This window comes from Triticum dicoccoides, chromosome 3B (genome assembly GCF_002162155.2).
Source record: "Triticum dicoccoides isolate Atlit2015 ecotype Zavitan chromosome 3B, WEW_v2.0, whole genome shotgun sequence".
In the NCBI taxonomy this organism is placed as follows: domain Eukaryota; kingdom Viridiplantae; phylum Streptophyta; class Magnoliopsida; order Poales; family Poaceae; genus Triticum; species Triticum dicoccoides.
The window spans coordinates 856,641,656-856,651,698 of NC_041385.1; the positions used below are offsets into that span (position 1 = coordinate 856,641,656).

A 10,043-nucleotide genomic window follows, 5' to 3' on the forward strand; every position below is an offset into this window, starting at 1 on the left:
TTTTACCTAGGGTTTTGGGTAGCATACAGGGCAAGGGTAGTCCTTTAGGTCAGAGAGGGAAGAGGTCATGTGTTGATGTGATTTTGTTGTTCACACCTGACTGAGATTATATGCTAGTGTTGCACTGTACTATAGATGCACTACTGTTATGTTTTGCACTATAAAATGCTGAAAGTCAGCATTTTTACTATTGTTTGTGATGAAAGGGTGGTCTTTTAGTTGATATTCAGTACATCATTGTGTTTGAAAATTAGAGTACAGATTCAGTTAGAGTTTGAGCACTGTACTCTGTCAGTTGAAACTATGATTCAGATAGAGTTGAATGTGTTGTGCACTGAAAATTTCATGTGTCAATTATTGAAGTGACAAATGGAGAAGCTTGCCAGTTATTCTCAGTGGAGTCTGAGCACAATGGAATTTTCTTGGGGGAATGCATAGGTGGAGAAATGAAGTTCTCTTACATGGGGTGCAGTCATGAAGCTTTTGACTACTGTCATTAAGACACATGGTCACTTGGGATGATCAAGTATTGCTTGGCAAGGATGGACTATGACCCTACAGACCCTCAAATCAAGGTGTACTGGATTTTGCCAGGGAAAGACTATGGTGATGGCCTGCTATGTGTTGACAATCCAGATGTTATAGCTGCTATGGTGAGGTCCAGCAGGGAAGCCAAGACATTGGATTTGTTAGTTGATGAGGAGAATAAGATTCAGACATTATATCCTGATATCATACTAAAAGGATGCCCAATTGCAGATGGAAATGAGGATGTAGAGAAGGCAGAGGAAGGAGAGGATGCAGAGGCAGATCATGATGCAGAGAATGCAGAGGAAGGAGAGGATGCAGAGGCAGATCTTGATCATGATGCAGATAATGCAGAGGAAGGAGAGGATGCAAAGGAAGGAGAGAATGCAGAGAATGAAACTGACTCAGACTTTTATGAGAGTGACTATGATTGTAGAGATGGAGATGATGATTTGTTTGCTCAGAATGTGGACAAATCATTGAATGACAACAATGAAGAAGAGGAAGAGATATTTGAGGAGGAAGATCCACTGGATGATGATGAGCTCAACCTGTCAAAAGATGATTTGGAGAAGTTGAAATATACATTCAGAACATTCAATGCAGAAATGGACATGAGCAACCCAATCTTCAGGGTAGAGCAAGTACTTGGAGAAATGAAAGAGCTAACGGAAGCAGTCACTGCATACACAGTCAAAAACAGAGTGAAATTCTTCAAACCTAGAAATGAGGCAGAGAGATTCATTGGTGTGTGTCAACCAGATTGCCCTTGGAGGTTGAAAGCATCTAGACACAACAGAACATGAAGCATTGTCATCAGAGAGTACAATGGAGAGCACACCTGTCAGAAAACATGGGATTCCAAGTGCTTGACAATAAAGTACCTGACTGAGATATTTATTGATGAGTTCAGAGACAACATGAGCATGGATGTCATCAGATTTTTTAATGCTATTATTGTTTCAATAGATGGACCAAAGAACATTATGCTTACAGTATTACATGCATTATTATCACTACTACATGTGGAGGAGAATATTGCTTGCTGCCATTATTGTGTGTTTAGGGATGTACTGGTACAAGATTAATGTCCGAAAAAGGAAGAGAAAATCTATAACTTATGCTCCCATGTTCGAACGAGATGTTGAAAGGATGTCACGCCTGAACCGTATGTATTATGGAACCGGGGCTAATTGCATAAGTGAGCTGCGCATGCGGAAATTTGTTTTTTCACAAATTGTGTGCCAACCTGAGACGTCGTGGTCTACTGGTAGATACATTCCATGTAACTGTGGATTCATCCATGTTGTGGGTCATAACTGGAAAAATAGATCGATTGGTTTCGAGTTTTATCGATCGGGCCAGACTGTTAGTAGGTACTTCAATGCTGTTTTAGATGCCCTGTGTCTCCTTGCTCGTGATGTCATATGCATCAGAACCATCAAAACACATTCGAAGATAACAAGTAGCTCCAGATTTCACCCTTACTTTGAGGTACATCCAAAATTATTCACAAGTATCTGCAATGTATTTATAGGTTCCATTCAGTCTGTTTGAAACTAGTTCTCTCTTTTAGTAGGGATGCATAGGGGCCCTGGATGGTACTCATATACCGGCATATGTGCCAATCCACATGCAAGATAGGTTTAGGGGTAGAAAGTCCTTTCCCACACAAAATGTGCTAGCAGCAGTTGATTTTGACCTAAGATTTACATATGTTCTTGCTGGATGGGAGGGATCAGCTCATGATTCTTATGTGCTCCAAGATGCCCTATCACGTCCTAATGGCCTTAAAATACCAGAAGGTGGGATTCTAACCCATGGCTTCAAACTGAAACTTTCTTTAGTTCTTAGCTAATGTGTTAGCACCATCATGATGTAGGTAAATATTTCCTAGCGAACGCGGGATATGCCGCAAGACCCGGTATACTACCCCCATATCGTGGTGTCCGATATCACCTAAAGGAATATAGGGGAAGTAGAGAGCCCGAGAACCCAAAGGAGTTATTCAACCATCGCCATTCCTCACTTAGAACAACCGTCGAAAGAGAATTTGGTACCTTGAAGAATTGATTTAAAATATTTGCAAGTCAGTCATTCTTCCCTCTGAAAACACAAGTAAAAATTGTGTTTGCTTGTTGTGCGCTCCATAACTGGATCCTAGATGATGGTCCTGATGAGTATGTCTATGATGATGCTACTTGGTACTCAGCCCTTCCACGGAGTAGACGACACCGTCGTGACGTTTACCAGGAGAGCCAGGCATGGGCACACAAAAGGGATGTACTAGCTCAAAAAATGTGGGAGGATAACTTAGCAGCTCGAGATCAAGAAGATTAAGAAGTTAGTATGTAAGGCTGATGTTGACGGGTTTTATTTTAGGTTCCATTCAGTCTGTTTGAAACTAGAGTTCTGCCTTATTTCTATGTATCAAACATGAGTGCTATTTTGTTACATTTGGTCGTTATGTATGTGATTCATGTGAAACTATGTTGGTTGTACCTCTGTAAACTTATATCACTTATTTTAGTAAATTGTTGGCTGTTTCATGCTTATTTGCCTCACCTATTATCTTTTAATTAAAATGGCTCAAAGTGTGAGAAACAGCGATGGCCAAGGGAAAGGGGAAGGCTGATGGTGATGGGTGCTCTCGTGAGAGGACTATTTCCTGGACTGATGATCAGACCAAGTTTATGTTGGATTGGTGCATTGAATACATGAAGGAACAATATGCGGGATTTAGGTTCAGGAAGCATCATCGTATGAAGTGTGCTGATGCTTTAAATAGAAAATTTGCTATGGGGGTGACACTTGCTCAAGTTGATCGTCACTTCAGGCACTACAAAGAAAATTGAAAGTACATTGCCGCCACAATTAGCAAGAGTGGCAATGTTTTTGATGATATTAGATGTGTGGTAACTATCTCCGAGTATGAAAAGTCTTGCCTCAATGTACGTATAATTTAGTTTCTTTTTGAAACTTAATATGGCTAATTGAGTTAGGATCTTAATTTGTGTGTGCTTGTCATGCAGGATAGAGCAAGGCGCTTGCTTTCTAAGCCCATCAAATTCTACTATGAGATGCAGGAGCTATTCATAGGCACTAGTTCTGATGGTTCTTTGTCCATGGACCAGCATACATGCACAATTGATTCTGATGACTCGGGCAATGATGAAGGGTTGTATGACCTCAACTGCTATCCATGGTATGAGGGCCCTCTTGAGGAGGATTCTGACACTTTGCCAACAACACATTGTCCTAAAATACCTCCAGTACCTGTAGGTGGTGATAATTCATCATCTAGCACTACCGAGTTGGTAAGAAGCGCCCAAGAGGTAGCAGGTGACCTACTAAGAAGCCACTAAAAACTAAGAGTCGTTTCGTGGAGTCCGCTGAAGAAATCAACTCTACATTGAGGTCACTCCAGTAATCCCTTGCTGCCGCTCCTCCTCTAATGCCCCAAGTTGTTGATCCTTATGCTAGTTTATGGAAGAGGTTGGAGGAACTCACAATTACCACAGATCAAAGAATTACTGTTGGTGTGCACTTATCTTACAAGGACAATGAAGGTTTGTGTGGTTTGTTATGCAATGCAAGTGACAAAACTTTTGAAACTTGGGTTTGCAAGTTCTTTGCTGACAAAGATCGTGTTTATAGCAACCTGTGAAGTTATCTAGTTGCTAACTTGTCATGTCTAGAAGTTGGCAACTTGTGAAGTTTAGAAGATGGCAACTTTTGGTATTTAGGAGATGAACTTGTGCTACGGCTACTGCTTTTGGGAAGTAGATCTTTTGATGTGTGGTGAAACACTTTAATGTAACTTGGCCAGAACTTGTGCTATTGCTATGACTATCACTTGACTTTATAATGATGGACGGAACTTGCACGTATCTATCTTATTTTCTATCTTGATTATGAGTTTGTAGTTTTGAATTATTTTGTACAGATGGGATTAACAGAAAATGCTCCATGTTATTTTTTATGGTTACTATTATTGCGAAAAAATCTTCTTACATTTACTGGAGCATGTTGTAGTATGATTGCTTTGCAAGACAAATGGGAAGTAATCTCATCACTCCAGCAGTAAGGTGATTCTAACCACCTGTGGCAGGAAACCGTGGCAGGAAACCAAACACAAACCATAACTTTTTGCCAAACATTTGTGGAAGCCATCCAAACACACGCCACACAAAATCTGCCACACCTAACCTAAGGCATGGCTACCAACCAAACAGTTTGATTTTGCCACACATTATGGCAAGCCACAGGTGTGGCTAGTACCTCACCTTAGGCGTGGCAATTTGAGTCTCCAACCAAACAGCCCCTTCTTACTCGACAGATCTGCCCCGCCAGGGCCGTGTCTTGGAAGCTTCTATATGCACGGTGGTAGTACTCCACTCGTCAAGGAATGGTGGCTGGCTGCAGTTTGATGGACCCATCAATTTCAGCAAGTTGTACTGTCTTGTTGCGTGAAAAGACTCTTACACGGTCGCTCGTCACAACGCGCGATCCCCTTCATCGGTTCCCAATCAGCCTATGACACTGATGATTTCCTTTCCAAATTAACAACAGTTGTCCGCCTAATCCCTTGACCGTGCAAGCAACACATCCATGCATGCATAGAATATAATATACACCTAATCTCCCCCCCTCCCCCCCCCCCCATTTTCTGGGGTGGGGGTCGGGGGGCAGCAAGACTTTCCTTTTAATCGTCTCTAAACTCATAATGAAACTGCTTCGCACTTACCTAATTAGCCAAAAGCTTCCTGTCGGAAAGCGAGCGCTGGAGTGCGCGAGCGCGAATTAGCCTTCCCTTTTCTTGTTGCGTTGTGCTGCACAACCATGCTTGCATGCCGTGTACCCATCCATCCATTAACTCAATCGGCTGAGCGTGGATTTAAAAGTGTGATATATCAGCCTGGTTGTAATCGGAAGTATCACATACTAGTATCATGCATGTGATACTAGTGTATGATACTACCTCCTTAATGCATAGTATCATATATTTGTATCATATAGTACTTTATTTATTGCCATGCATTCACATAATTAATTTCTGCAATTTGAGATCCTTGCATGCATGCATGCATGCCTTCTTTTATTATTATATCAGGAGGGGAATGGAAAATTTTGACTTGCCCAAACTAATCTTGCAACGGTCCATGGGCCACTTATCCTGCCGTCTGGCTTTTATTATATGTGCATTCTCTGACTGTTGTTACATAATTGTCCAGAAGTTAAAGAAAAAACACCGTCGATTTTTCTAGTTGAAAAATAAAGTAACAATGTGTTATTGGCTCGTGTGAGAGATACTCACGGACGTACAAGCTCGAGACCAGCACTACGAACGAACCAAGTCGCTGGATGGATTTCCTTCAATCTAGCACTCGAAGCTAGCTTGCACTAGGCAACTACACGCACGTACGTACACCGGCCGCCTTATAATGATAAATCGCTCTCTGATTATGGAACTCTCGGAACACACGGACGCACGAGTTCATGGCAAGCAGGTCTGTGTTGCACCTACTTACTTTGCATTGATCTCAGTTGCAAAGTACAAGGGGTTATACGTATGTAATTTAGCTCTAAGCTCTTACACAAATCCTATTCGGTGATTGACTCCGAGCCCGTACCAGTTGCACGGTGTTGTATGTCCAGGTTGCAGTGAGCATCTGCCCCACTTCTAGCCCACGATCCCTCGTAACCACCACCTCCTTACCATCCACCGCCGCTGGTCAGTCGATGAGCTCTCGAACTGCTGCAACTCGACCACTAGCTCACTACGGCCATGTTCAAGTACTAATCTCTTGCAACCAAGCTGAGGACACTACACGATTTACTGTAATTCCTTTACAAGTTTGGGTCCTTCAAGTTTATGAGAACTCATCACATGCTGCACTCATCTATCATTTGCATCAATATTCCTATCAGTAAGGTACATAATATCTCATAATCTTCCCTAGTCTAATTCCTTACATGTTAGTATTCTGAAGCTCATTGATCGGATGATTTCCCCGCTTGATATTGATTCAGTAACCATATCCAATTTAGACTAAGCAAAATGTACATGTCCAGCTCTATTTGTTTGCAGCTTTTCAATTTCTGTAGGAAAGCTGCTGGAAGTAATTTGAGGAAGGCTGAAGATCATTGCTACTGAATTAATATATATATATTTACTCTCAATCATTGTTTTGTGTGTTTGGAATTGAATTGGTTTTGTCTAATTCATAGATCTATCCTGAATTAATATCATGCATAGATCTAGCATAGTCATTCCATTGGTGGCATTCATAGAACTTTATGTGTTTACAATAGCATATAGCATAACATGTGATTACTAATTTGCGGCTAGGGAATTTAATTTGGAAATAACAACATGAGAACATGAACTGGAACTTGAGTATTTATGTTTTTAATTTTTCATATTTTTTAAAGGTGAAGCACGAGATATTTTTGTTATTCTCATGCAATCTTAGACATTTTGAATTTTATTTATTTTTAATTAATGTCATATATATGTTTCTAATACGTCATTGGCCTGATAAATATAAGAGATACAATTGGCAAACCATCTTAACCTTTATTACTAATACCAGAAATTAGTGTATATATTATCTTGTGAACACTAAATTGGCAACCAATTATATTGAATTTATCACACAAAAATGCATCTGTCACTTCAATTTAACAGAAATTTATATGCCCTCAATTAAAATGCATATATTTTCTAATCCCTAATATTTATTCCTAATAGCTCATATTCTTACAATTCATGTTGGCATGGAAAGCATGTTGCAATGACTATTTTCGTCTTTATATATAAGGTGCAAAATTTTGAAATGTGCCTTATATCATTTTGGCAATCACTCAACTAAATGGAACTCACACCCTAATGTATTCGATACTTTGAAACCCGAACCTAGAATGTCTTGGATCTATCTTTTTGCGGACCAAGTCAAGTTAAAGTGTTATCATCAATTTATACGAAACATTTGTACTTAGTGAAAAAAATACATTTTGTTTAGATACACTAATATTAAAGATACTATTTTGTACATGCTATGTTAAATATTTTTTGGGGGAATTGTTAGCATGATTATGTAAGCATCGTCATGTACAATGAGGTCCAAAATTTTCAGGTCATTCTAATAATTACTATTACAGATGTGGTTTATATTGTTAATGTGACTCTATTTTCATAAAACAAAATGTTTAATAAACTCTGTAGCTATAATAGACTTCACTACAAATAATATTTTTATCACGTTGCACACTTGTATGTGCAATTTCTATAGAATCATTAAATATCTAGCAAACTTGGTAGAGATTTTTAAATTATATGTAGGAGTATGTTGTATCAACAAACCAGGTGAAGTTTCTAGAGTACAATTATTGAGAATATGGTGAAGAGCAATGATATCTTTGATTCAAAGGATTTTCATAGGTATTATAAAGGGTTGGAATACTTAAGATTTTTTCTTATGATGGCCAGTCAGTTCATATAGAGTGTAAAACACACATGGAGTGTGCATGTATATTCTTCAAATTTGGATATATTCTTGCAAACACACATGGAGTGTAAAACAAACATAGTAGTACAAGATTTGGTGATCTATTTTTCTCCATTGTTTAATTTACAGTGTCAACAAGTCAGCATACATATCCTACTGCATGTGCATGTATGGAGTGGAGCTTGTCGTCACGGAGTGCATCACAGTGTGACTGCAACTGTCGATCAACCACGTCATGAATGCATCGTCTATCTAACCTTATACTAGTATGCATGCATGGCGTATCTAACTATTGTTAGATGATTTTTCAGAAATTAAAAAGCATATCGTTGCTGTTAGCTCAGCGGTCGGTTTTCTTATTAGGAAACGCGATAGATCCAAGTGTTAAATGTGTGGGACGCCCTGATTCGGTCATCTCATTTTCGGCGCGTGTTTCGACCAGTGATGCGCGGGCAGGTCATTTTCCCTTTCCGGCAGCGATCTCGTTTTCGGCGCGTGTTTCAATGGCCCACTCAGTTTTTTCAATGGAGTCACGCCGATCGGCATGGTGGTTTGGCCGGGAAAGATGGTTGTGACGTGTTAGACTTGGATTGGATTGGATCGGATCGGATAGATCTATGCTAGTCACTGTCATTGATCATGGAAGAGCGAAAGCAAGCATGCATGCTTGCTGTCGGCGTTTGAGTATTCTCCGTCTTTGCTGTTGGTGTTAGTTTCTTCAGATGCGCGTGGTAATTAATTCAACGATGGAGAGAAGAAGCACGCACCTGTGGATTAGTTAAGTTCGTTAGTTATGGACCGATTTGGCTCCCTGTGGATTAATTATTAGTCAAACTTCATAAAGCTGGATCAATTTTAGAGAAAAATAATCAATATTCGTAGTACAATTCAGTATCATTAGTTTTTTTGGGGAATGCAATATCATTAGATTTTAGCTTAGATACATGCCGTCTCGCACAGTACAGTGGCTGGCACTGGCAGCATGTGGCTAGATCATCCATTGATGCCCGGTTCACACTTAGCGGCAACTCTCACGGAGTGCATCACGGTGACGATGGGCCACCTCATGCATGCATCGTCTCACTTTTCTTACAGTAACCTGCAGGAGATATTTGCCTGCCCTCCAGGATATAATCTCTAGAGTTTCTTTTTTGACTCCACATAACACACCACCAGATTTTCCAACCGAAGGGATCCAACTCCAACTAAATCTGTGAAAGGGGTCAACTCTCCTCAAATATTTTTGGTCAAAGGTTTTTTTTCTTAGTTTCCTTAATACCCACAAAATCCAGGGAATGATCCTTGATAATGTCAGAGAAGCAGGTGGTCATCCCTCTTTTACCTGCTCCTCTACAATTCCAAAAGAGGCCTTTCATGATTTTTTCCCTTTTGCATCCCCCTTCCTGGTATTCCTGCTAGGAGACTGAGCAGGGCTACCAGTTTTCCCCACCAACAAGGATCCATTTCTTTGACTTCTAGTGGTAGGTCTAGCTATAACCACACTAGGTTTTCTCTCTCTCTTTTTCCTAGATCTCACCTCTGTAAATTTCAATTCCTCCTCCTCATTAACATCTATCCATTCCATATTCAGAGGGGTCTGATCCCCTTTGGCATTAGTTAATACTAGTTTTCCCCCCACAGGATCATTTTGAACTACATTGTCACTTTTTTTTCTTTGTTTCTACACTTTTCAAGCTCTCTAAGGATGTCCACATTAGTAAAATCATTATCAGGGATACTTACTCGCATTTTAACTGCTCTGAGAATCAGTTCAGGATTAGACAAGGCCTCAAAAGAGTTGGGGCTATGTAGTGTACCTTCTATATCTCTTTTCTTTGCCGCTACCATTGCCTTCTCCTCCACCCTTTCCATCATGTTGTGGGCATTCCTCAAGCTGAAGCGCAGGTTTTCCTCAGTGACCAGTGGGTGTGCAGGGGGGCCCACACTGATCATTTCTGTCTCAGGCGACTCAACTCTGTACTGCTGAGGAGTATTTTCAGCCTT

General features: G+C 40.2%; 1 pseudogene; it reads left to right on the forward strand.

Annotated features, from left to right (window-relative positions):
• The first annotated feature begins 3,137 nt into the window (after positions 1–3,137).
• Positions 3,138–3,944, forward strand: LOC119280329 (annotated as a pseudogene).
• Positions 3,945–10,043: the final 6,099 nt, after the last annotated feature.